The sequence below is a fragment of the Siphateles boraxobius genome, unplaced genomic scaffold (genome assembly GCF_051911475.1).
Source record: "Siphateles boraxobius isolate OS27281-9 unplaced genomic scaffold, OSU_SipBor_1 8, whole genome shotgun sequence".
Lineage (NCBI taxonomy): Eukaryota > Metazoa > Chordata > Actinopteri > Cypriniformes > Leuciscidae > Siphateles > Siphateles boraxobius.
Genome location: NW_027509208.1, coordinates 28,861,050 through 28,885,257, shown reverse-complemented (window position 1 = coordinate 28,885,257; position 24,208 = coordinate 28,861,050). Strand labels below are relative to the sequence as shown.

The window sequence follows — 24,208 nt, the reverse complement described above, 5'->3', positions numbered from 1 at the left end:
GATTGTTTTGGTTTTACAGCAGCTAAATAATTTTTTTGTAGAATAAAGTTATTGTCCAGCTAAAGTTAGTTTTGATTAATTCACTTCCGTCGCAACGATCATTAGTTATTAACTTAGGGTCAACACGAATTAATTAACTTAGCGCTAACACTACCAGGGCTGCCAACTCTCACGCATTGAGCGTGAGACACACGCAATTGACCCAATTCTCACACTCTCACGCCACACCCCCGATTTCTCACGCTTAAGTGTCAACCCGGTAGGTAAAATGCCTGAAAGATGAGTTTATCTATATATCTACCTGTTGAGCCACTCGCGATCGACTAGTTATACCGCAAATTAGTTAAATATCCCGTAATCTAGAGTAAAGATATTGTGCTCCAAACCGCGCTCACGGCAGAGGTAAGCGAGCGAGAGACCTTGCGTGTGCAGACCACCACCACCCCCCTACCTCCCCCCCCCCGTTGGAGTAGTCTCACGCCAAGCTAAACTCAAAAGTTGGCAGCCCTGCACTACACCGTTCTAACAGAAAACCCTTAACGCGCTCCGGCCGCTCATCCGCACGTCAACAGTGTCTGGTGGCTCGAGAACGCAAACCTTGAAATAGGTTCCAAGTGCAAGCGTTGAAATTTTTTGAAAAACGTTATCTTCGAGTAAACTTCAGAAACTCGAATCTGTGAAAAACGCTGTTGGCGTGCATACGCGTATTACGTGTTTAGTCTATAGATATGCGCGTTTGAATATATAAGTGCGCAGTCGTGTAGTCTTTCTTTACAAATTGACATCACCAAATTACTTGTCTGAAATGTATTAAAAATGTATAATACAGAATTGTTTTATCGATTCCATGTATCCATGTGAACTGGAATTATTATGCAATTGTTTTTATTAGTGGTGTGTGTTTAAATATGTTAATTATAATGCTTTCTGACAGTTCTGTTTCACTGACTGTGCATCCAATTAAACTTTATTTTTCTATCTTCAGTATCTATTTTAGGTCCTTGGTAACTAGTGTAATCATAGACAAAAGCTTGGTTTTTGCCAATTTATTTAACCAAACTTTTATTTTTTAAAAAGAAAGAAAGAAATTCGGTCTATAATGGGGGTCTGAAGATGGGGGCACTAAAAATGTCATGTTTAAGCTAAATCATAGTGGGACTAATACGTAACGTTTCCCACATGGGGGCAGCACAGCTATATAAATTCAGTTAGAAAACTCCATTATCATGCTGTTGTTTGTTTAGATTTTAATGTATGAACCTTTTGTTTTATACATATTTTAAGTATTACATAAGTCAGTTTAAAGGGTAATGTCTATATAACTCTTAAATAATGTAATAGAAGTACTCTGATAAGATTGTGTGTTATTCAACACACTCCGAAGTGCACAAGATAAGCATGTGTGCTCTTACGGACCTGCACATTTAAGCAAAAAAACATTTATCCATTGAAATAAAAAAGAGTTGGGCAAAAAAATGTGCTTTCAGAAGAGGCCACTGGTGTAAAAGCTTGTATTTATGCAGAGCCCAGTGTTGATCTGTGTTGTAGGCTGAGACGTCTCTGCGTGTAAATGTGTGAGATGATTCGAGGGCTCGGAGATGTGGCTGTGTGTACGTGGTGCGGCAGTATTTGCCAATATAAACTGAAGACTAGTAAATATGCCTGTTTTCCTAAGTCTCCTTTTCTGCTCTTCATGAAATGAAGACACAGTATGTCTCACATATGGAGCGCATTCCTTCACTGCAGGCAAACACAGTCCACTTCCTGTTTTAGTAAGCTGGCCACCATGCGTATACTGATACTTTTACTCTTTCACTAACAACTCGCCAATATACACACTCCAGTGGCTCTGGTTACCATTCGTCCTGGTTTTAGTTCTCAAAAAACTTAGGTTTGTTTGGATTGTGAATTCTGATAGGATCAGAATGCCTCATGCTGCAGTTTTCAGTGTCGTAGTGAAGCATTTGACAGGTTAAATCTGAATCTTTGCTATGAGCGTTTCGGGGGTATTTGTGTGTATGGCTTACGTTGAGGGCTGAACGTAATATTGTGTGATGCTCAAGTCTGCGATTATGCAGGCTGTGGAAAAATTTTGGAATCATGAGGGGTGTGTGTCTGTTTGATGTAAACCATATGGGCTAGGTAGGTCAGAAAGAAAGCCAGGATATGAAATGAAAATAAGATGGCAGTGGGGGTCTAAAATCAACACGCCAAATGGCAAGTGTGTGTGGAAATTAGAAACAGTAAAATTGGCAAGTAAATAAAAACAGTTGGAGCGTAATTATTAAGAACTGCAACATAATGCATAATTTAAATTGAATTGGTATAATGATAATCTGATGCTCTCTGATTGCATTTTGAGTCAAGACATAAATTGTCTACTAAAGAGAACATACAGTACTACTAGTTCTAGCATTCATTTCTATTTCAAATAAATACTGTTCTTTTGAACTCTCTATTCATCAAAGAATCCTGGACAAAAAAAAAGTATCCACAAAAATATGGAGCAGCACAACTGTTTCAACATTGATGATAATTAGAAATGTTTATTGATTTCTGAAGAATCATGTGACACTGAAGACTGGAGTAATGATGCTGAAAATACAGCTTTACTATCACAGGAATAAATTACATTTTAAAATATATTACCATAGAAAAGTAGTTATTTAAAATTTTAGACTTTACTATTTTTACTATACTATTTGTTATGTTACACAACATTATTTTTATTGTATCTTTGATCAAATAAATGCAGCCTTGGAAAGCAGAAGAGACGTCTTTAAAAACAATGTGTGTGTGCATGTGAGTAGGGTGACCAGATGAGATTGGCTTGTGTAGTTTAATATTTAGTCATTGTTTATTGCTGAAGTATTGTTTGGCACACAGTGCCACGACAAATTAATCACTTCTTTACGACTGGCTGCCTGCACATTCATTCACTGAGCTCACGGCTGCTGCAACTTGCGCTCTCTTCACGACTCAATCTCCACAGACATTTTTTAATATTTTATCAGACAATAACTACTCAAGATTTTTCTTTAGTATAATTTTCGGGACAATCAGGGCCGGATTTGGGATTCGGGACAACAGCTTAGATTTCGGGACTGTCCCGAATTTTCGAGAATTCGGGTCACCCGACGTGTGAGAGAGAGAGAATATATATAGTTGTGGTCAGAATTATTGCCGTCCCTGGTAAATATGATCTTAAATGGCAGTAAAAATAAATCTGCATTGTTTATCCTTTTGATCTTTTATTCAAAATATTCCCAAAAATCTTACCTTTCATTGAAGTGAATGCTTTTCTCCCAAATACATTGGACATAATTATTGGCAACCTTTTATTAAATAGTTTTTGCATCCTCCTTCTGCCAAGATTTTGGAGAGTTTGGAGAACAACTAAGAAGACATCAGAGACCATTCCTCCATACAGAATCTCTCCAGATCCTGCAGATTCACAAGTTCATGTTGGTGCTTCTTCTCTTCAGTTCAGCCCACTCATTTTCTATAGGGTTCAGGTCTGGGGACTGGGACAGTCATGGCGGAAGCTTCATTTTGTGCTCAGTGACACATTTTTGTATTGATTGAAATTTTTGCATTGATAACAGGGTGGCGCCTCCGACTAGGCAGAGCAGCTGCGTCATTCAGTGCTGTGTGTTTGTGTCTGTTTTCATTGTTATTTGTTGTTTTTTTTATTTTTTATGCGGTTTAGCTACAATCGGGATATGCTTCTGAACATTAGAGAAACAATGCCTACCAGCTTGATCCCCGAATTCCTGGTTTCTGCGGACGATATCATTAAGTCAGCAGCAAGAGTCAAGCGACGCAGCTGAGCAAGAGGGAAGAGAGCTGGGGCTCTTCCTCGCTGGAGGAAACGGGGACATTGAGTTCCTCTCCCTGCCGTCTGCCTTTATAGCGTGCGCTCCCTCAGTAACAAAATCGATGAGCTTAATCTGCTGTTACGGACCAACAGGGATTTCAATATGAATGCAGCTTTTGTCTTTACCGAGACATGGCTGAATGAGAACATCCCAGATTCGGCTGTGGAATTATCTGGATTTAACCTAATCAGAGCCGACCGTGACAAAGGACTGAGTGGGAAGTCATCAGGCGGAGGTCTGTTACATTAATTCAAACTGGTGCACTGACGTTTCAGTATTACACAAACATTGTTGCCCTTTGTTGGAGTTCATTGCCATGGACTGCAGGCCCTTCTATGCCCCTAGAGAGTTTGCCTCTATTATATTTGCATGTGTGTATATCCAGGGTCCGAATTAACAAGCGCCAAATGGGGGTAGATTTTCCGTTTGGCGAGTAAATCTTAAAAGGCTATCCGCCACACTGGCGGGTGAATGTTCCTGACATCGCAAGTCTCCCGCATATTGATAGCGGCTGCCTGATGTCCGCAAATTAGTTAAAATCTCCTGGAATCTAGAGTGAGCGAGAAAGAGCGCGCACATACTGAGCTCCAAACCGTGTAGCGCGTGCAAGCCTGAGAGGGAGAAAGCGAGAGACCTTGCGTGTGTGCCTCAAGAAGCGTGTGTGAACCTTCTTCACACCTAAAATAGACCTACACTAAATATATTTCTTTAACTTAAATAATTAACAAATTAAGATGACAAAAATAAAACACTGAGTCAGTTTGAAAAAAATGCTTTTTTTCATCAGACTACGTTTTTTTGTCAAATTAAAAATAGCAGACCTACCTCAATCCACAGCTTGTCTAGTTTTTACTTAAAAAAAGTAACATGTCTGCATGATGTGGGGTTAGTCTGGGTCTCCGAGGAATACAGAGATATAGACTAACGTCTCGCTAGAGTGGCCAACTTCGGAAAGCGCCTTTCATTTGCTATTGGATGTTTGCATCGCAAGTGATATTGCATTGTAGCCTACTTGCACTAGGCCTACTGCTTTATTTTAATACCATGTAGCATATTTTCCAAGTATTCGTCGATCTTTCTGTCGAAATGGTGCCACTGTAGCTAGTTCTTTTCGCTTGGTTCATTTTGCTTGCTTAGCCTGCTTAGCTTGCTTGCGAAATATGCCTTTAGGCGCTTGTTGTTGCGCGTCGACGGACGCGCCCCGTGATTTAACAAATATAGCCTACATACTGTTTTTTTAACCATGCAGCAAACAAACAAAAAAACTAAATATATATATATATATATATATATATATTTACAGTAATATTATTAATAATATATTATAATATTATATAGTAAATATATACTTTTAAACCGTTTAACTGATAGTATTAATCGGTTTTTTTTTTACTTTCAGTAAAGTATCTGATGGTTTTAAAAAACCTTCAAATGTTCTGTTATGAGCACTAGTTCGATGCTCACATCTTCCATGTCTTATATTTGTTGCTCTGTTTTGACTTCTACTCTAGTCATTCAACATAATACCTTATCTCAATTAAATGTACTGAAATTAATGTACATGTGACACAAAAAGGCTGTTTATTATTTTGGCCGGTAAAAAATATGCTTGGCTGGTGGATTTTTTCATCTACCATTCCCTGTGGCAGGTGAGCCAAAAAGTTAATTTCGGACCCTGTGTATATCCCACCCAGAATTTAACATACAGGAAGCGCAGTACGTCTTAACGGAGCTGATTATAAACATCGAGAAAAAAAATAAAAATAATAATAATAATAAAAAAATAATAATAAAAAAAAATAAACATCGAGAATAAGCATCCTGACTCTGTGCTTCTCGTTATGAGCGACTTCAATGTCTGCCATTTGAAACTTGATCTGCCAAAATGCAAAAAACTAGTCAGTTGTCCGACTCGTGGAGGAAATATACTGGATCATTTTTATTCTGTCGACAAAGCAGCATATTGTTCACTTCCACGTGCCCCCCTTGGGAACTCTGATCACTGTTTAATTCAGATGGTCCCCACCTACAAGCAAAAACTAAAACTAGCTAAAGCAGTTCAGTATACATCCAAAAGATGGACGACAGAGGCAATTGGGATGTTACAAGACTGTTTAAACACCACTGATTGGGAATCCATGTGTGCCTCTTGTGACTCCATAGACTCATATAAAGACACTGCATGTTCATACATTTCCTTTGTGAGCAAACCTGTATTCCCACCAAAACAGTGGTGAAATATAATAACAACAAACCCTGTTTCACGAAATCCCTTAGGCTGCTTAGGAAGGCCAAAGAGCAGGCATACAGGGAAGGAAATGGAGATGAATACAGGCTTGCCAGACAAAAGTTAAATAAAGCCATTAGGAAAGCAAAAGCTGCCTACAAGGTGAGGACGGAGGAACAATTTATCACTAAAGACTCTTCTTCGGCCTGGAGGTCACTGAAGAACTTGACGGGCTATAAAAATAAAATACAACAAGTCACTCCATCTGCTAAACTAGCCAATGAGTTTAATGTATTTTATACCAGATTTGAGAGATCTCCCTGCCCTCCCCCTTGCCCTTCCAGGTGGGATCTGGTTCATAATCAGATGAACTTCGAGTGCGAGTGAACGCTGGCGCAACCTGCTTTCGCTGCTCGCCGGTAAAACTTGTATCTTCTAAATGTCGGACTCATCTTATAGCTTCATAACTGTTTTTGGATTTTACTGCACTACTGTTGTCTGAGCCTTCACAGTTAACCCACCGTTCTGGTCTGAGCAACATCTTGTGTCTATAATGTGGGCCGCTAGGACATACATCTTGTTTGTCTGTGTTTGGCTCTTTCTACTGCCTGCTCACCTGCTAGTGACGGGTTTACTTCAGTTTTCGGCCGCTGACCTGCTCCGGCTGCGCCCTCACCTGCCTGGACCTGCGCCTGAGGCTCTCCATCTTCATCCGGACATCGCGTTCCAGCCTCGTCCGAGATATATCCATCGAGGGTCCCGCCGGAATTTTCAACACAACAGCTCTACAGTTATAAAGACTATATGGTCCAGCTCTCGTCGCCCACCACGCATCACCAACCGGGCTGTCGACCACAGCGTGTTAGCCCGCCTAGCTCGGTCGACTACCACCACCACCAGTTGTGACAAGACCGTACTCAACTTCGCTCTGCTCAACATCCGCTCATTGACAGGCAAGGGACATCTCATCCAGGACCTCATCTCCGACCGTAAGCTAGACTTTCTCTGTTTAACCGAGACATGGCAACAGCCCAACGACTTTTCCCAGCTCAATGAATCCACTCCTAGTGGGTTTGTTTACATCTGTAAACCCCGCGGCTCCGGCCGAGGGGGGGGGGGTATTGCGATAATGTATCGCGAGAAGTGGAAAATCTCGCCGGTGTCTGCACCTGTCTACAGCACATTCGAATCTGCTGTCTGGAAGTTATCTGGTCCCACCCCAACCATAATTGAAACAGTTTACCGCCCTCCTAAACTAAAGAGTGAGTTTTTAAATGATTATACTGCTTTTCTCACTCACTTATCTTCCCTCTCGCCAAATATATTACTGCTGGGCGATTTTAATATCCACATGGACAATGTCAATCTGCCTCTTACTAAAGACTTCACCTCCTGCTTAGAAAGTTTTGGATGCCAACAATTTACTACTTTCCCAACACACAACAAAGGACATACTCTGGATTTAATCTGTTGTTCTGGTGTCACCTCTTCTGACCTTACAGCCGTTGAACTCCCCATATCTGACCATTTTCTCCTCTCATTTACATTGAAACTCACTCTCTCCTTTTCTAAAATATCCCGTCTTATTTCATTTCGGAATATAAAGAACATTAATCTTGCCACTCTCACTTCAAGTATTTACTCCTTCTGTTTTCCTGATACTCACAACCTATCCACCCCCGATGCTCTGGCCTCTCACTACAACACTGGACTCCTTAACATTCTTAATTCCCTTGCTCCATTAAAAAATAGATCTGTTTCCTTTTCTGTCTACGCCCCTTGGTTCACCCCCGACCTTCGTCTCATGAAAGCCAAAGGTCGGCAACTTGAACGTCTCTACAAGAAAACTGGTCTCACTTTTCACAAAGAAATGTACAATAACCACATCTTATGTTACAAGGACTCTATTTCTAAAACCAAAACCCACTACTATTCAAGTATAATCACTGAAAATAAAGGAAACTCCAAGTCATTGTTCTCCCTACTTAACAATATCACCCAACCCAAGGACTTTCTCCCCCATCACCTGTACACAACATTTTTCTGCAACTCTCTCATTTCATTTTTCACTGAAAAAATTAAAAACATCCACCAGCACCTTGGATCTACTCCTCACTTCAGTACCTCTGCCGACTCTCACCCATTCATACATCCATTCTCCTCTTTCCAGCTTCCCACTACCTCAGAAATTATAGAACTCATCAGGAAATCGAAGCCTTCCACCTGTCAACTTGATCCCATTCCCCCACAACTTGTTAAAGCCTGCCTTCCCTCCCTGGTTCCCCTCATCTCTGCTATCATCCATTCCTCTCTCACCACTGGAACTGTTCCTTCATCATTCAAAACAGCCGCCATTACCCCAATTTTGAAAAAACTTGGTGCAGACCCCTCTAACTTAAATAACTTCCGTCCTATATCCAATTTACCATTCATTTCCAAAATTCTTGAAAAAACAGTTGCCTCTCAACTCCATCTTCATCTCTCTGATAATAACCTGTATGAACAGTTCCAGTCTGGCTTCCGTTCCCTTCATAGCACTGAAACAGCTTTTATTAAAATCACCAATGACCTCCTCGTGGCAGCTGATTCTGGACTTCCTACCATCCTCACCCTCCTTGACCTGAGTGCCGCCTTTGATACCATCTGTCACTCTGTTCTCCTCAACCGGTTATCCTCTATTGGCATCACTCACACTCCGTTAGACTGGTTCACATCCTATCTCTCTGGCCGTACTCAGTTCATTCAACTTAAGTCTTTTAAATCCTCTCCCTCCCCTGTCACTTCAGGTGTGCCCCAGGGCTCTGTCCTTTTAAGGGCCCTTACTTTTCATAATTTATCTCCTTCCCCTGGGCAATATCTTCCGCAAATTTAATATTCAATTCCACTGCTATGCCGATGACACCCAGCTCTACCTCTCGACCAAGCCATCGTCCTCTCTCCCCCCTACCTCACTCACTGACTGTGTCTCGGAGATAAAAACCTGGTTTACAAATAATTTCCTCAAATTAAACGGTGATAAAACTGAGATCCTTCTCATTGGAAGTAAATCCACTTTATTCAAAAGTGACAGCTTTTCTCTCATTATTGACAATTCCTCCGTCTCACCCTCCCCCCAGGTTAAAAGTCTGGGAGTCATCCTCGACGGCACTTTATCCTTTCAGTCCCATATCAATAACATTACCCGGTCTGCCTATTTCCATCTATGTAATATCAATCGCCTTCGCCCCTCCCTTACCCCCCACACTGCCGCCATTCTGGTTCACAGTCTAGTCACCTCCCGTTTGGACTATTGCAACTCTCTGCTTTTCGGCCTCCCTCACAAATACTTCCATTAACTTCAACTGGTCCAGAATTCAGCTGCCCGCATCATAACCCGAACACCCTCCTCCACCACATCACTCCTGTTCTCCAACAGCTTCACTGGCTCCCGGTCCTGTCCCGTATCCAATTCAAAATCCTTCTGTTCACATTCAAGGCCATCCACAACCTTGCCCCTTCATACCTATCTGATCTCCTGCACGTTCCAACTTCCACCCGCTCCCTTAGATCCTCTTCCTCCATACAACTGTCTGTCCCCCCTGCTCGTCTCACCACAATGGGGAGCAGAGCATTCAGCCGCTCTGCTCCCCGCCTCTGGAACTCTTTACCACCTCACCTTAGAAACATCGATTCATTCTCTCATTTTAAATCACAACTCAAAACGCATCTGTTTAAAACTGCCTACCACTTGTGATTTAAATGTTGCTTTTATCTTGTTTTAATGTTCTATTCTTTTGGCTTTGCTGCTTTTAAATGTTTTGCATTTATGTACAAATGTTCATATTATTTTTTTAATCAAAATGTTGGTAAAAAATTATAAATATGAAAAGAGAGTTTTTCAAGGCGAGAAAGGTGCCTAGAAAGGCGCCTCAAATAAAATGTATTATTATTATTATTATTATAATCATGAAGTCCCATTCAGGGAGGAGGAGAACACGGCTCCTCAAGATCAACCTCCCTTTGATATTGAGGAGAAGGATGTGTACCGGCTATTTTGCCGGCAGAATGTAAGGAAAGCAGGTGGCCCCGATGGGATTAAATTTGAATAAATCTGAATAAATTTGCAGACGATACCACCTTGGTCGGCCTTATTAAGGGCAACAACGAGACTGCTTATAGGCAGGATGGTCTCATCTGGTTGCATGTTGTGATAAGAACAATCTGGAGCTTAACCAAATAAAGACAGTGGAAATAGTGATAGACTTTCGTAGAGCCCCCGTCTCTCTCCCACCCCTAACCATCAAGTCATTCAAATTCCTAGGCACTGTCATCACAAAAAACTTGAAATAGGAGGAAAACAGTTCCTCCATTATCAAGAGGGCTGACAGTGGAATGTTTTTCCTAAGGCAGTTAACCAAATGGAAAATTTCCACCTCTGTTCGGTCTAGGTTTTACAGAGCCACTGTGGAAACTTCACGCCATCTCAACAGCTTTTTTTTCCAAGAGCCATTTCCCTCCTGAATAGCTGATCCAGTGCCTCCCTCTTTTGATGTTTGTTTTGGACCGTTGTCCTGATGGAAGATCCAAACACGGCCAATTATAAGATTTCTAGCAGAGGCAGTCAGGTTTAAATTTTTTATCTGTTGGTATTTTCTAGAATCCATGATACCATGTATCTGAACAAGATGTCCAGGACCTCCAGCAAAAAAAAAAAATAGGCCCACAAACATTAAATATCCAGAAGTATATTTAACTGTAGGCATGGGGTACTTTTTATCCCTGTTTCCACCAAACACAATTGGTGTGTTTGCTGCCAAAAAGCTCTTTTTTTTGCCTATTTTGTAAATGCCCTTTCGTTGTTGCACATCCCTCAACTCAGTCCACCATCACAATCACAGCTCTTACGGGTGCTTGTTATGTCCAGTCAAGTCACCTTCATTTGTATAGCGCTTTTAACAATATGGACTGTTTCAAAGCAGCTTCACAGTGATAATAGGAAATTAAAGTAACAGAGATTGCCCCGGCTTCACAGCAGCTCCAGAATAAAGCCACCGTCAAGTTAAAGTTAGTTTTGATTGATTCACTTTCGTCGCAATTATCATTAGTTAATAACTTTGGGGCCGCTAACACGACACCGCTCTAACAGAACATTCCCTAATGCGATCCGGCCGCTCATTTGCATAAAATAGTGCCTGGTGGTTCTGAGAATTTTTGATCGCTTCCGCATAGCCACGAGAATCGGAATTATCCCAACAATGTTTTATCAGTACAGAGGTACAGGGAAGGAGGCCTTCACAGGGGAGAGACTAGTTGACACTTCAGTACTGCGTTGTCGTTGTATCCAGGCGTAGGTCCTTCATCAGATCCGGATACGGCCTGGATGAGGCGGACTGCGGTAAACCTCGGGAAAAACAGAGAGAAAAATATTAGCGTAGACGCCATCCTTCTTATGATGTATAAAGTACATCAGGATTTATGGGAAGTGTCCCCGGTTCCGGCTGATCTAAACTATCCAGCCTAACATTGAATTATAGAAGTCTATAATGTGTTATGTGTAAGCTAAGCCAAAGAGATGTGTTTTTAGTCTAGATTTGAACTGACAGAATGTGTCTGCTTCCCGGACAATGTTAAGAAGATTGATCCAAAGTTTTGGTGCTAAATAGGAAAAGGATCTACCGCCAGCAGTCGATTTTGATATTCTAGGTATTATCAACTGGCCGGAATTTTGAGATCGCAATAGACGTGAAGGAGTATAATGCGTTAAGAGCTCGCTCAAGTACAGGGGAGCTGAACCATTTAATGCTTTTTAAGTAATTAGCAATATTTTAAAATGTATACGATGTTTAATAGGGAGCCAATGCAGTGTTGACAGAACCGGGCTAATATGGTCATACTTCCTGGTTCTGGTAAGAACTCTAGCTTCTGCATTTTGGACCAGATGTAATTTGTTTATTGAGCGTGCAGGGCAACCACCCATAAGAGCATTACAATAATCTAGCCTTGATGTCATGAACGCATTAATTGTTCTGCATTTGTCATTGAGAGCATATGACGTAATTTAGATATATTTTTAGATGGAAAAATGCAGTTCTACAGATACTATTCACGAGACTTTCAAATGAAAGATTGCTATCAAAAAGCACACCCAGGTTCCTAACCGACAACGAGGACTTGACAGAGCAGCCATCAAGTGTTAGACAGCATTCTAGGTTATTACGTGAGGAAGTGTTTTGTCCAATAATTAGAATCTATGTTTTTTCAGAACTAAGTAGTAGGAAATTACTAGTCATCCAATTTTTTATATCAGCTATGCATTCCGTTAATTTGGTGAATTGGTAAGTTACGTTTGGGCTTGAAGAAATATAGTGCTGAGTATCATCAGCATAACACTGAAAACTAATGCCATGCTTCCTGATAATATCTCCTAAGGGTAGCATGTACAGAGTGAACAGCAACGGTCCTACTACTGAGCCTTGTGTTACGCGATACTGAACTTTTGATCGATAAGACATCTCTTCATTTACTGCTACAAATTGATAACGGTCAGAGAAGTATGATTTAAACCATGCTAATGCAATTCCACTAATGCCAACATAATTGTCGAGTCTATTTAAAAGAATGTTGTGGTCAATAGTATCAAATGCATCACTAAGATCGAGTAACACCAATAGCGAGATACAGCCACGGTCGGATGATAAGAGCAAATCATTTATGACTCTAATGAGAGCTGTCTCAGTACTATGGTACGGTCTAAATCCTGACTGAAAATCCTCGCAGATACTATTTCTTTCTAGAAAGGAACATAGTTGTGAGGATACTGACTTTTCAAGTATCTTTGACAGAAAAGGTAGATTTGAGATCGGCCTGTAATTGACTAATTTTGTAGGATCAAGTTCCGGGTTTTTTAAAGGGGTGGTTTACTGCTTTTTTTATCTGCATGATTGTGTTTATGGGGTGCAATATAACATGTCTTCGTGTTTATTTTTTTTAAAGCCTTATTTTTCATAAATTTCACCTTTATTGTAAGCCGCTTTCTCCTCGGTCATTTGAACGACCGGTTGACTCCCTGATTCTATGAAACCACTCACTCAGAAACAGGCAATGGGCTAAGATTGGTTAGTTGAGCCCGGTGTGTTGTAATTGGCTAAACTGCGTAGCGCACGTTTTCCGGAAACCTCACGCCCATTTAGGGCTGGGTATCGTAACAAAATGTTCGATACCGATACCGATACCTTGACTTCGATACCGGTTCCTGAACGATACTTTTTTCGATACCAATTTTATCAATATAACATTACCTAAAAAAAAAAACTTTTATTTTTTCAGTTTGTTGACTTTTTTACACTCATATTTTGAGTCTTTTTAAAATGCTAAAGTTTTCTATGTTTCCTAATCATTTAACAACATGTATTCTTTACTTCAATGAGCTCATTGTTTCTGCCTTAACTTAATGCATTGTTTAACAATGAAACTGAATGAAAATTAATTGAAATGCATTACACACAGTCACCCCTGATAACAGATCACTCTAAATTGTAATTTAGACACATGCATTTTCTGTAAAGCTCCTTTGAAACGATATGTATTGTGAAAAATGCTATACAAATAAATGTGAATTGAATTAAATATAGGCAACTGGGGTGCGGTATATATGCCTCGCGCTCAGCACACATGAAGCTTGCGCAAAGCACTGGCAAAAGTAGCCTAATGATTATGGATGGGTCGGGAAACGATAGCAAGGAGATATTTTAATTGTTTATTAATGAACAAGTGTTTACTAAACGTGTTGGCTGCAAAGATGATTATTATAGCGAATTTGCGATGCTGACTCGTCATCCCTGCAGTAGTGAACGCGCGCGCCCGCGCCTATATGGATTAGGTAATCAAACTATTTATTTCTAATTGTTTCGTTTAAAAGTAGACATATTTAGAACATATTTAGAACTATGAAAGATTTAACATAGATATAGCTTCAACATATAAAAGCTAGTAAATAAAGAGGAACAAAAAAAAACATTACGAGCAATAAACAAAGAGTGCTTTCAGTATTTAAAAGTAGGCTGTCTGAACGTTTTCCATTCAAGAGCTGGAATGATTTTCCCCCTATACAATAAATTGCATTCACACTAATGCACATATCTCTTTTGAAATTGTAAATGTAGTTTGTCCTATTGGTTTAAGATATAACTGACCGTGTTTACTTTAATTTCGCGTCAAAAGCATTTTGAGATGCAAGTACATTTACCCAATGAGTCGCTCACAGCCGCATGCACGAGCACTCTTCACAAAGCGCGCGTAAGCATTTTAAAATGAAAGCAGCTTTCTCAGTGATTTTCATAATTTTAATATATAAGCCAACTGCATTCCAAAAGACATAATGCTAAAAAGTGGAGCATTTGTAAACAAAATTACGGCGGCCAAGACCGCGCACTGCAAGAGTAACATCAAAGCGGCAAAACCTGTGCAATGAAGCCCGCGACTGTCCTTGTAATTCGCTTAAACCCCGAACTTTATGAAAGCTTATTTTTCGGAAGGTTCGAGCGGTGTCGTGTGTGTGTGTGTGTGTGTGTGTGTGTGTGTGAGAGAGAGAGAGAGAGAGAGAGAGAGAGAGAGAGAGAGAGAGAGAGAGAGAGAGAGAGAGAGAGAGAGAGAGAGAGAGAGAGAGAGAGAGCGAGAGAGAGAGAAATTAGAAGCAAGCAGAATACGGTTGTTTCTAAAGCACGCGCAGCGTCATCACGCATGTGTGTTTAAAAACTAAGCTCAGATTCGATTCTGAAATTCTCTGAATCAATCCAGAATTGTTGGAGAGAGAATAAATAACACAATATCACATACATAAAAAATAAACTGTTCTTTCCTGTATGCCAGACCTATGCGTAGCGTGCCAAGTTGATGCTTGATTTGCAGACTGCTTTTCTCTCGCGTGTCACATGACCAGTGTAATCGCAGCTTTTGCGGTTACAAAATCGCATTTCATCATATCACGATATTATCGCAAATGCAATTAATCGTTCAGCCCTAGTTACCGGTCTTGGCAGCAATTATCTTGTCGAAAATATTGCATCGTGTGCTTATGGCATCGAGTCGGGTACATAGGTACACTTTTGATCATTTCCACATATTTTCTATCTATCTGGGTTGGACGCTTACGCTCACACACACACACACACACACACTACAGCCTCACGTGCGACGAGGCACGTCTCTGGGCAGCCGCGTAAACTAGTGTTTTTCCGCCACAGCCAATCATGCTGCATGTTTATTGTTTCACTGACGTTGACGAGATTAACCACTTAGGTACCGAAACTTGGTATCGAAAAACCAGACATGTTTCGATACTCGGTAGTATCGAGGCAATTCGGTCGGTACCTAAAAAGTACCGAACTCGGTACCCAGCCCTACGCCCATTACCTTTACAGGTGAAAGCTGCATGTGCTCAGGTCAAATGTAAATAATGGTGTCAATAGTGCCGTATCAGTTTGAGCCAGAATCAGACCCAGAAAGCGGCAATGAAGAGTCAAGCAGAACCTCCCCAAACACGGCTCTTACAAAACGTTTCTGAATGGTAAATTTTTTTATTATTATTATTCTATTCTATTCTATTCTACTATTATTAGGCTATATAAGAATTTTGATACGCTGTTACTTGAAAATGCTACTGATGCTTGTTAGCTTTTGAGATACGGTTTTCTCCAGATTAAACATTTAAAACTAAATAAATGACTGAGTAATACCGTTTTTTAAAGTTATTGTTTTATTGATATAATGAGCAACCGTTTATCAACAACTGCTGCCTCTGGTTTTAAAGTTGGGAACTGCTTCATGTTTTAGTAACAGTTTCTTGTTAAATCCGGCATTGAATTCGTGGAGATTCTGGAAGCTGTCTTCCGTAAAATGCACAGCACAGAGAGCTAAATTACAAATGTAATTTTCAGGAACCTAATCAAACATAAATTTTAGCCATGGTTGACGAACTACAGCGTCCGTAGGAAGCCCGAACACAGAAGACTTAACAGCTGGGTGAAAACAGCACACTTTCGACGGCATGGCTACAGCTCTCCACTATAACTCTTTCTCTTCGACAAAGCCGCAGAAATATGTCCATGCCCCCTTTTTTGCATATTCCGGAGGGAGGGTTGATGTAAATGTATGGGTTAGTTACGTTTAAAACCCGGGAAGTATCTCGTTGTAGTCCCATTCGAGTCGTTTTTGTAGGCATTAAACTTCCTGATTTTTAAAAGACGATATCTCTGCTTACGTTGAACTTTCAGCGCAGCAACTTTGCAGATACTGTTCATGCACCAACAGCAACATTATTCACTATTTAAAATGAAAAAAGTGAAATCGCAATCAACCACCCCTTTAACTAGTGGTTTAATCATAGCCAGCTTAAAAGTTCAAGCTCTGGAAGCATCTCTTTCAATAGTTTAGTCGGTATAGGGCAGGGGTGCCCAACCCTGCTCCTGCCGATCGACTGTCCTGCACAGTTTATCTCCAACCCTAATTAAAAACACCTGCCTTTAATTTTCAAGTGATCCTGAAGACCTTAATTGGTTGCTTCAGATGTGTTTGATTAAGGTTGGAGATGAACTGTGCAGGACATTCGATCGACAGGAACAGGGTTGGGCACACCTGGTATAGGGTCTAACAAACATGTTGTCGATTTAGAAGATTTAACGAGTTTAGAAAATTCTTCCTCTCCTATAGCAATGAATGAATCAAATTTTTCGTCAGTGAGACTACAATGCACTGTCTGATGTGATGCTGTTGTAAATGGTTGCATAGTTATAATTTTTTTCCTGATATTATCAATCTTATAAGTGAAGAAGGTCATAAAGTCATAACTGTTATGCTGCTTGCAAACTTCTGGGCATGAAACTTTATTTTTTGTCAGTTTAGCAACTGTTTTGAATAAATACCTAGGGTTTTGTTTATTTTCTTCTAATAGGGTTGAAAAATAAGCAGATCTAGCAGTTTTTAAGGCTTCTCTGTATGCAATCGAGCTCTCCTTCCATGAAATGCGAAATACCTCTAGTTCCCTTTCAAGGGAACTCGAGCTGCGTTTGAGACGCGGTGGGAACGCTCTGCGTGATACGTCGTGAAGCACGTGTAAAATCAGTCCAATGGAAGCCCGCTACGACATAGGTGACGTCATTGACCAGGAAACTATAAAGCACCCTTGAAATCAGACCGCGACAGCTTCTGCACCTTCAGCAAGCGCTCTCTGTATATCTGTCCTTGTCTATTTATTGTTGTCTGTCAAGCCCCTTATATATATATATATATATATATATATATATATATATATATATATATATATATATCACCATGGCGAGCAAGCAGAGTTATAAGCGTTGTGTTGTTCCCTGCCCTCGTTATATCACGGGTGGGGACACACACCGTATGTGTATTGCTTGTTTGGGAGTGGAGCATGCCCAGTCAGTCCTCGAGGGGGCTGATTGTGAGCATTGCATGAGTTTGTCTATGAAAACTCTCCGCTCTCGCCGGGCGTTCTTTGAGGAGGACGGTTCGGTTCGCGCTCCCCGAGGTGCGGGTCCCGCTGCTGCCGAGGCACAGCGTCGGCTTTCATCTTGGGGTTCGCAGATGGATCTAGTAGCGGGGTTTGAGACGGGCCCCGCCCTTTCTCAGCCCTTACCTGCTGGATCCGGTGTCTTTGCCCAGGAAGGAGCCCGCTCTGCGGCTTTTCCTTCTCAGGCTGAGGCACCAATATTGCGGCTATCCAGTTCTGAGGATCTGGATGTCGCTGATATGGGGGATATTGAGTGTTCGCCAGCTCATTCCCCTGCTGATGAGGAGCTTTGGGAGGTTTTATCTCGTGCTGTTACTAAATTAAATATTGAGTGGCCAGCCGATGATGTTGATGTTGAATCTAGAAAAAGTCTTTTAGATGAACGATATCTGCTATCTAGATCACGACCTCCTCGTCGGGAACTCCCGTTTTTTCCCGATCTCCACACCGAGGTCTCGAGATCGTGGATTAAACCGGCTTCTTTCAGAGTGCAATAATCAGCAGACTAGTAACTATAGTAAAGTTCAAGGGATTGATCAATTTGGTTATTTGACTATGCCTCGTGCTGAAGACACGCTAGCAAGCTATCTCTCCCCTGAGTCTTCGTCTTCTCTGAAAGCCCCGACATTACCCACTAAACCTTTAAAAAATACATCTTTGTTAGTGGGTAAAGCGTATTCGGCAGCAGGTCAGGCAGCGGCATGCTTACATACTATGTCGATTCTCCAAGCATACCAGGCTGACCTGCTGAGGGACATGGACAGTTGGGAGGAAGTTAGTGCTGAGGCAATTCGAGAATTGCGTCGCACGACAGATCTGTCTCTCCGGGCCACCAAGGAAAGCGCAAATCTGTGGGCCGTTCTATGGCAGCCCTGGTGGCCACGGAACGTCATTTATGGCTAAATCTTTCAGATATTAAAGACAAAGATAGATCTGTTTTTCTGGATGCACCGCTTTCACCATCAAGTCTGTTCGGCGACGCTATAAATTGTGTTGTCGATCGGTTCCAAGAAAACAAAAAACAAGCGGCTGCGTTTCAGAGGTTTCTTCCTCGCCGGTCCAGTGTCCCCGAGGCTGCTCGCAACATAAAGTCTGAGCAGTCTCGTCCGTCTACGAGCTCCGCACACACACACAGAAATCAGCAAAAACAGAGCGTCGCCGCTCGGGCTCCTCCTCAATCTGGGGTTCCTGAGTGGCGGTTGCAGCCCAAGCCTGTTAGAGGTAGACAGGATCTGAGGGCTGTCATCACTAAGAGAGCTGGGTCTAAGAAGAAGTCCTGACGCCAAGGCTATCAGGCTTCTGAGGGTGGTCACCTCCAGGGAGGAACGATTCCGAGGAACCGTCCGTCCTTGGCACCCTCCGGGGGGCGATTCTCCGAGGAGAGTCGCAGCGTTGCCACTTCGGTTGTTCCCTGCCGGTTCACCGCTTCAGGGTGCCGAGGTGTCAGCGTCCCCGTGCAATCCTCTGAGGAGGGTTGTAGAACGGTGAGTTCGGTTGTTCCCTGCCGGTTCGCCGCTTCAGGGCACCGAGATGATTGTTCCATCAAATCCAGAGACCAGTCCCGAGGGACTGGTTCCCCTATCGGAATTTCTGGCAGCGTGGAAACTTCTGCCAAATATTTCTTCATGGGTCCTGCGTATAATAGAAAAGGGTTACAGAATTCAGTTCGGTTCTCGTCCGCCCAGATTTCAGGTGGTCCTCTCTATGTTAGTGGACTCACAGCAGGCTCTGGTTATGGAGCAGGAAGTACTGACGCTTCTTCAAAAAGGAGCTATAGAAAGGGTTTCTCCTCCCAGCAGAGAGTCAGGGTTTTACAGCCGTTACTTCATTGTTCCAAAGAAGGATGGAGGGTTGCGTCCTATTCTAGATCTGCGCCATTTAAACAGCAGAGTTCAGAAACTCAAGTTCAAAATGCTTACACTCAAACAGATTGTATCACAGATTCAGTCCGAGGACTGGTTTGTCACAATAGACTTGAAGGACGCGTACTTCCATGTATCTATCCATCCTCATCACAGGAAGTTCCTGAGGTTTGCTTTCGGGGGCGAAGCTTACCAGTATCGGGTCCTTCCATTCAGCCTAGGTTTATCACCCCGCACCTTTACAAAATGCGTGGATGCAGCTCTGGCTCCTTTGAGACTCCAGGGCATTCGCGTATTGAATTACATCGACGATTGGTTGATTTTAGCTCAGTCAGAGCAGTTGGCAGTTCGGCATCGAGATGTCGTTCTGACCCACATAAAGAATTTGGGGTTGCGGCTCAACACCAAGAAGAGTGTGCTCCTCCCTGCTCAGAGGACCACTTTTCTGGGGGTAATTTGGGATTCGACCACAATGCAGGCACGTCTGTCTCCTGCGCGTATCTCTGCGATTCTCATAGCCGTAAGGAATGTGAAACTAGGCCAGTCACTCACTGTAAAACAGTTTCAGAGACTGTTGGGTCTCATGGCAGCTGCGTCCAACGTAATTACTTTTGGCCTTCTGTACATGAGACCCCTGCAGTGGTGGCTCAGGACCAAGGGGTTTTCTCCGAGGGGAAATCCGTTCCGCAGGATCAAGGTCACGCGGCTATGCCTTCGTGCCTTGGTCATGTGGAAGAAACCTTGGTTCCTCGCCCAGGGCCCAGTGCTGGGGGCTTCTTGTCGACGCGTCACGCTTTCGACGGATGCTTCACTCACGGGATGGGGAGCGGTCATGAGTGGCCGCTCGGCGCAAGGTCTTTGGCAGGACCATCAATGTTCCTGGCACATAAATCGTTTGGAGATGATGGCGGTATTTCGAGCGCTCAAATATTTCCTGCCAGACCTGAGAGGCCGTCATGTGTTGGTCCGCACAGACAACACATCGGTGGTCTCTTACATCAACCATCAGGGGGGTCTGAGGTCACGACACCTTTGCAAACAGGCCCATCAGATCCTCCTTTGGTCCCAAGGGAGATTGCTGTCACTCAGGGCAGTATATATTCCAGGGAAACAGAATGTTGGAGCGGATATTCTGTCAAGACAGGGGCTGAGGCCCGGGGAGTGGAGACTTCACCCAGAGGTGGTGGAGCTCCTGTGGGAGAAGTTCGGTCAGGCTCAAGTAGACATTTTCGCATCATTAGATTCAACTCATTGTCCCATGTGGTTTTCTCTCATGCACCCAGCTCCTCTCGGACTGGATGCTATGGTGCAGGTGTGGCCGAGGCTGCACCTGTACGCCTTTCCCCCGATACCGATGCTCCCGGGGGTTCTGGAGAGGGTTCGCCGAGAAGGGGCTCGTCTGCTACTAGTAGCCCCTTACTGGCCGACCCGAGTTTGGTTCTCTCTTTGGTTCAGGAGGGACCTGTTGTCCCAAGCAGGGGGCACAATATTTCACCCTCGGCCGGAGTTGTGGAAACTGTGGGCCTGGCCTCTGAAGGGGCCCGGCTCAGGGAATCCGGTCTCTCGACTGAGGTCGTTGAGACCATCCTCCAATCCAGAGCTCCTTCCACGAGAAGGCTTTATGCATTGAAATGGAAATTATTCTCCACTTGGTGTGGTGAACGTCGCTTAGATCCTGTTAACTGCCCTGTTGTTTCAGTTCTTGATTTCCTGCAAGACCGTTTCTCTGCCAGATTATCTCCTTCCACCTTGAAGGTTTATGTGGCGGCTATATCTGCCTACCACACCCCTCTGGGGGGTGCTTCTATTGGGAGAGATCCTTTAATCACTCGCTTTCTTCGTGGTACATTGAGGTTGAGACCTGCACTGCACTCTAGAGCACCGGCATGGGACTTGGCCATTGTACTTGAGGGTCTGGCCTTGGCTCCCTTCGAGCCCATTGAAGAAGTTTCAGAAAAATTCCTCACCCTAAAATCTTTATTTCTCCTTGTTATTTCCTCTATCAAGAGAATTGGTGATTTACATGCTCTGTCGGTTGCTCCTTCATGTCTGGAATTTGCACCTGGTATGGTGAAGGCATTTCTCTACCCCAGGTCAGGTTATATCCCTAAGGTCCCACTGAATGTTGGGGGCCCAATAGTGCTGCAGGCCTTTTATCCTCCACCCTTTAATACCCCAGACCAGGAACAGCTTAACCTGTTATGTCCAGTCCGGGCTTTAGATGCCTACGTTCACAGAACTGCCCTCTGGCATAAATCTGAGCAACTATTTGTTTGTTTTGGGTCACTCAAGAGAGGATGCCCTGCATCTAAACAGGTTATGAGTAAATGGATAGTCGAGGCTATTTCATTGGCTAATGAAGCGGCCGGACAGCCTTCACCTATGGCTGTGCGGGCCCACTCTACTCGGAGTATGGCGGCCTCTTTGGCCTTAATTTCGGGTGTTTCTCTTCTTGACGTTTGTAATGCGGCAGGATGGTCCTCTCCGCATACATTTGTCAGGTTCTATGACCTTGACCTCTCCACTCCTGGGGCGAGGCTGCTTGCTTCTTAGTGTGCGCAGGACTTCACACAGAACGGGCATTTGTCATTATGGCATAGTGGGGATGGGGTTCCCACCGCGTCTCAAACGCAGCTCGAGTTCCCTTGAAAGGGAACGTCTCAGGTTACGTATGTAACCCTGGTTCCCTGATAGGGAACGAGACGCTGCATTTGCCTGCCATACTTCCTGCATGCCCTGATCGACTTGCTTCAGGCCTTTCAGAAGCTGTCGCGGTCTGATTTCAAGGGTGCTTTATAGTTTCCTGGTCAATGACGTCACCTATGTCGTAGCGGGCTTCCATTGGACTGATTTTACACGTGCTTCACGACGTATCACGCAGAGCGTTCCCACCGCGTCTCAAACGCAGCGTCTCGTTCCCTATCAGGGAACCAGGGTTACATACGTAACCTGAGACGTTTTGTTTTCTTTCAGTTTCGATCCATTTTTCTGGCTGCTCTCTTTAGGGCCTGAGTGTGCTCGTTGTACCACGGCGTTGGACTATTGTCTTTGATCTTCTTTAAGCGCAACGGAGCAACTGTGTCTAAAGTGCTGGAAAAGAGAGAGTTAAAAGTTTCTGTCGCAATATCGAGTTATTCTAAGCTATCTGGGATTCTGAGATGATGAAACTGTTCAGGAAGATTATTAATAAAGCAATTTTTAGTGGCAGAAGTGATAGGTCTAACATATTTGTAACACGGAGTCGGCTTTACAGCCTTGGCTAAACGAAGTTTACACGAGACTAGATAATGATCTGAGATGTCATCGCTCTGCTGCAGAATTTCAACAGCATTAACATTGATTCCATGTGATAATATTAGATCTAGAGTATGATTACGACAATGAGTAGGTCCTGACACGTGTTGTCTAACTCCAATAGAGTTAAGAATGTCTTTAAATGCCAATCCCAATGCATCTTTTTTATTATCTGCATGCATATTAAAATCACCAACAATTAGGACTTTATCTGCAGCCAGTACTAACTCTGATAGAAAGTCAGCAAATTCTTTGATAAAGTCTGTATGGTGCCCTGGTGGCCTGTATACAGTAGCCAGCATAAATCTTAAACGTGATTTATCATTTGCACTATATATATTTACATTAAGAACCAACACTTCAAAAGAATTATATTTGAAACTAGACTTAGTAATTTTGAAAATATTACTATAAATTACAGCAACACCTCCCCCTTTGCCTTTCAGACGAGGTTCATGTTTATAACAGTAATCTTTTGGGGTGCACTAATTTAAAGTAATGTAATCGTTTGGTTTTAACCAGGTTTCTGTCATACACAGCACATCTAGGTTATAGTCTGTAATCATATCATTAACAATTAGTGCTTTTGAAGTAAGGGATCGAATATTCAGCAACCCAAGCTTTATCATTTGTTCATTTGTATTATTTCTGTTTTTTATTTGTTGAACATCAATTAAATTTTTACCCTTAGATGGGTTTTTGGAAGTTTTTTGTATTTCCTAATTCGGGGAACAGACACAGTCTCTATATGATGATGTCTAGGTGAAAGAGCCTCTATGTGATGCGATTTATCTGACCTTGGTGACGTGAGACAGCTGGTGCTTGTGAAGGCAGAGATAAATGGATAGATTAAAGGATGGATAAATGTAAGCTACTTTCAATAAAAGGTCTAACATATTAGGAATTCTTTTAGCTGTGTTGCTATGTGTCATGAGATTAAGCAACTGAGAAGCTAACACCAAAGATTTTAAATATAACACTCTGTCTAGAGCGAACGCGAGTGTCTCGCTTTTTAAAAACCCATCCAATTTATTTTTTTGACACGTCGCTCCACCCAGCATATCTGTTTAAAGTCACCGCTCACCACTGATATAAATTAAATATATGAATATTGGCATTGTCATCCTGGAATATGGTCATGGGATGTGTCTTCCGACATGCTTGTTTAAGAAATAAATGCTACACCCTGCATCATTTAGGGTTAAATGAATTGTTGCCAAACATATAACATGCCAGAAACATTATTCGCTGCAATAATGATCCAATCTTTGACTTTTAAGGGCCAGATTTATTTACAGCTGTGCCTGTAAAATGCGTGGACAGTTATTTTTGCGACTGACCTTATTGCAAAGAGTTTCTCTTTCAGATGCTAAATTTATGGGAGGAGAATATTTAAATGAATCATGCAAGGTGATTTACTAAGGTTTGCGATCGTCAA

General features: G+C 42.5%; 1 protein-coding gene across 1 annotated transcript in view; it reads left to right on the top strand.

Moving 5' to 3' along the window:
- Window positions 1-24,208, top strand: part of nt5dc1 (5'-nucleotidase domain containing 1) — a 117,397-nt gene that overhangs the window by 76,454 nt on the left and 16,735 nt on the right. The gene's annotated exons all lie outside the window — the stretch shown is intronic.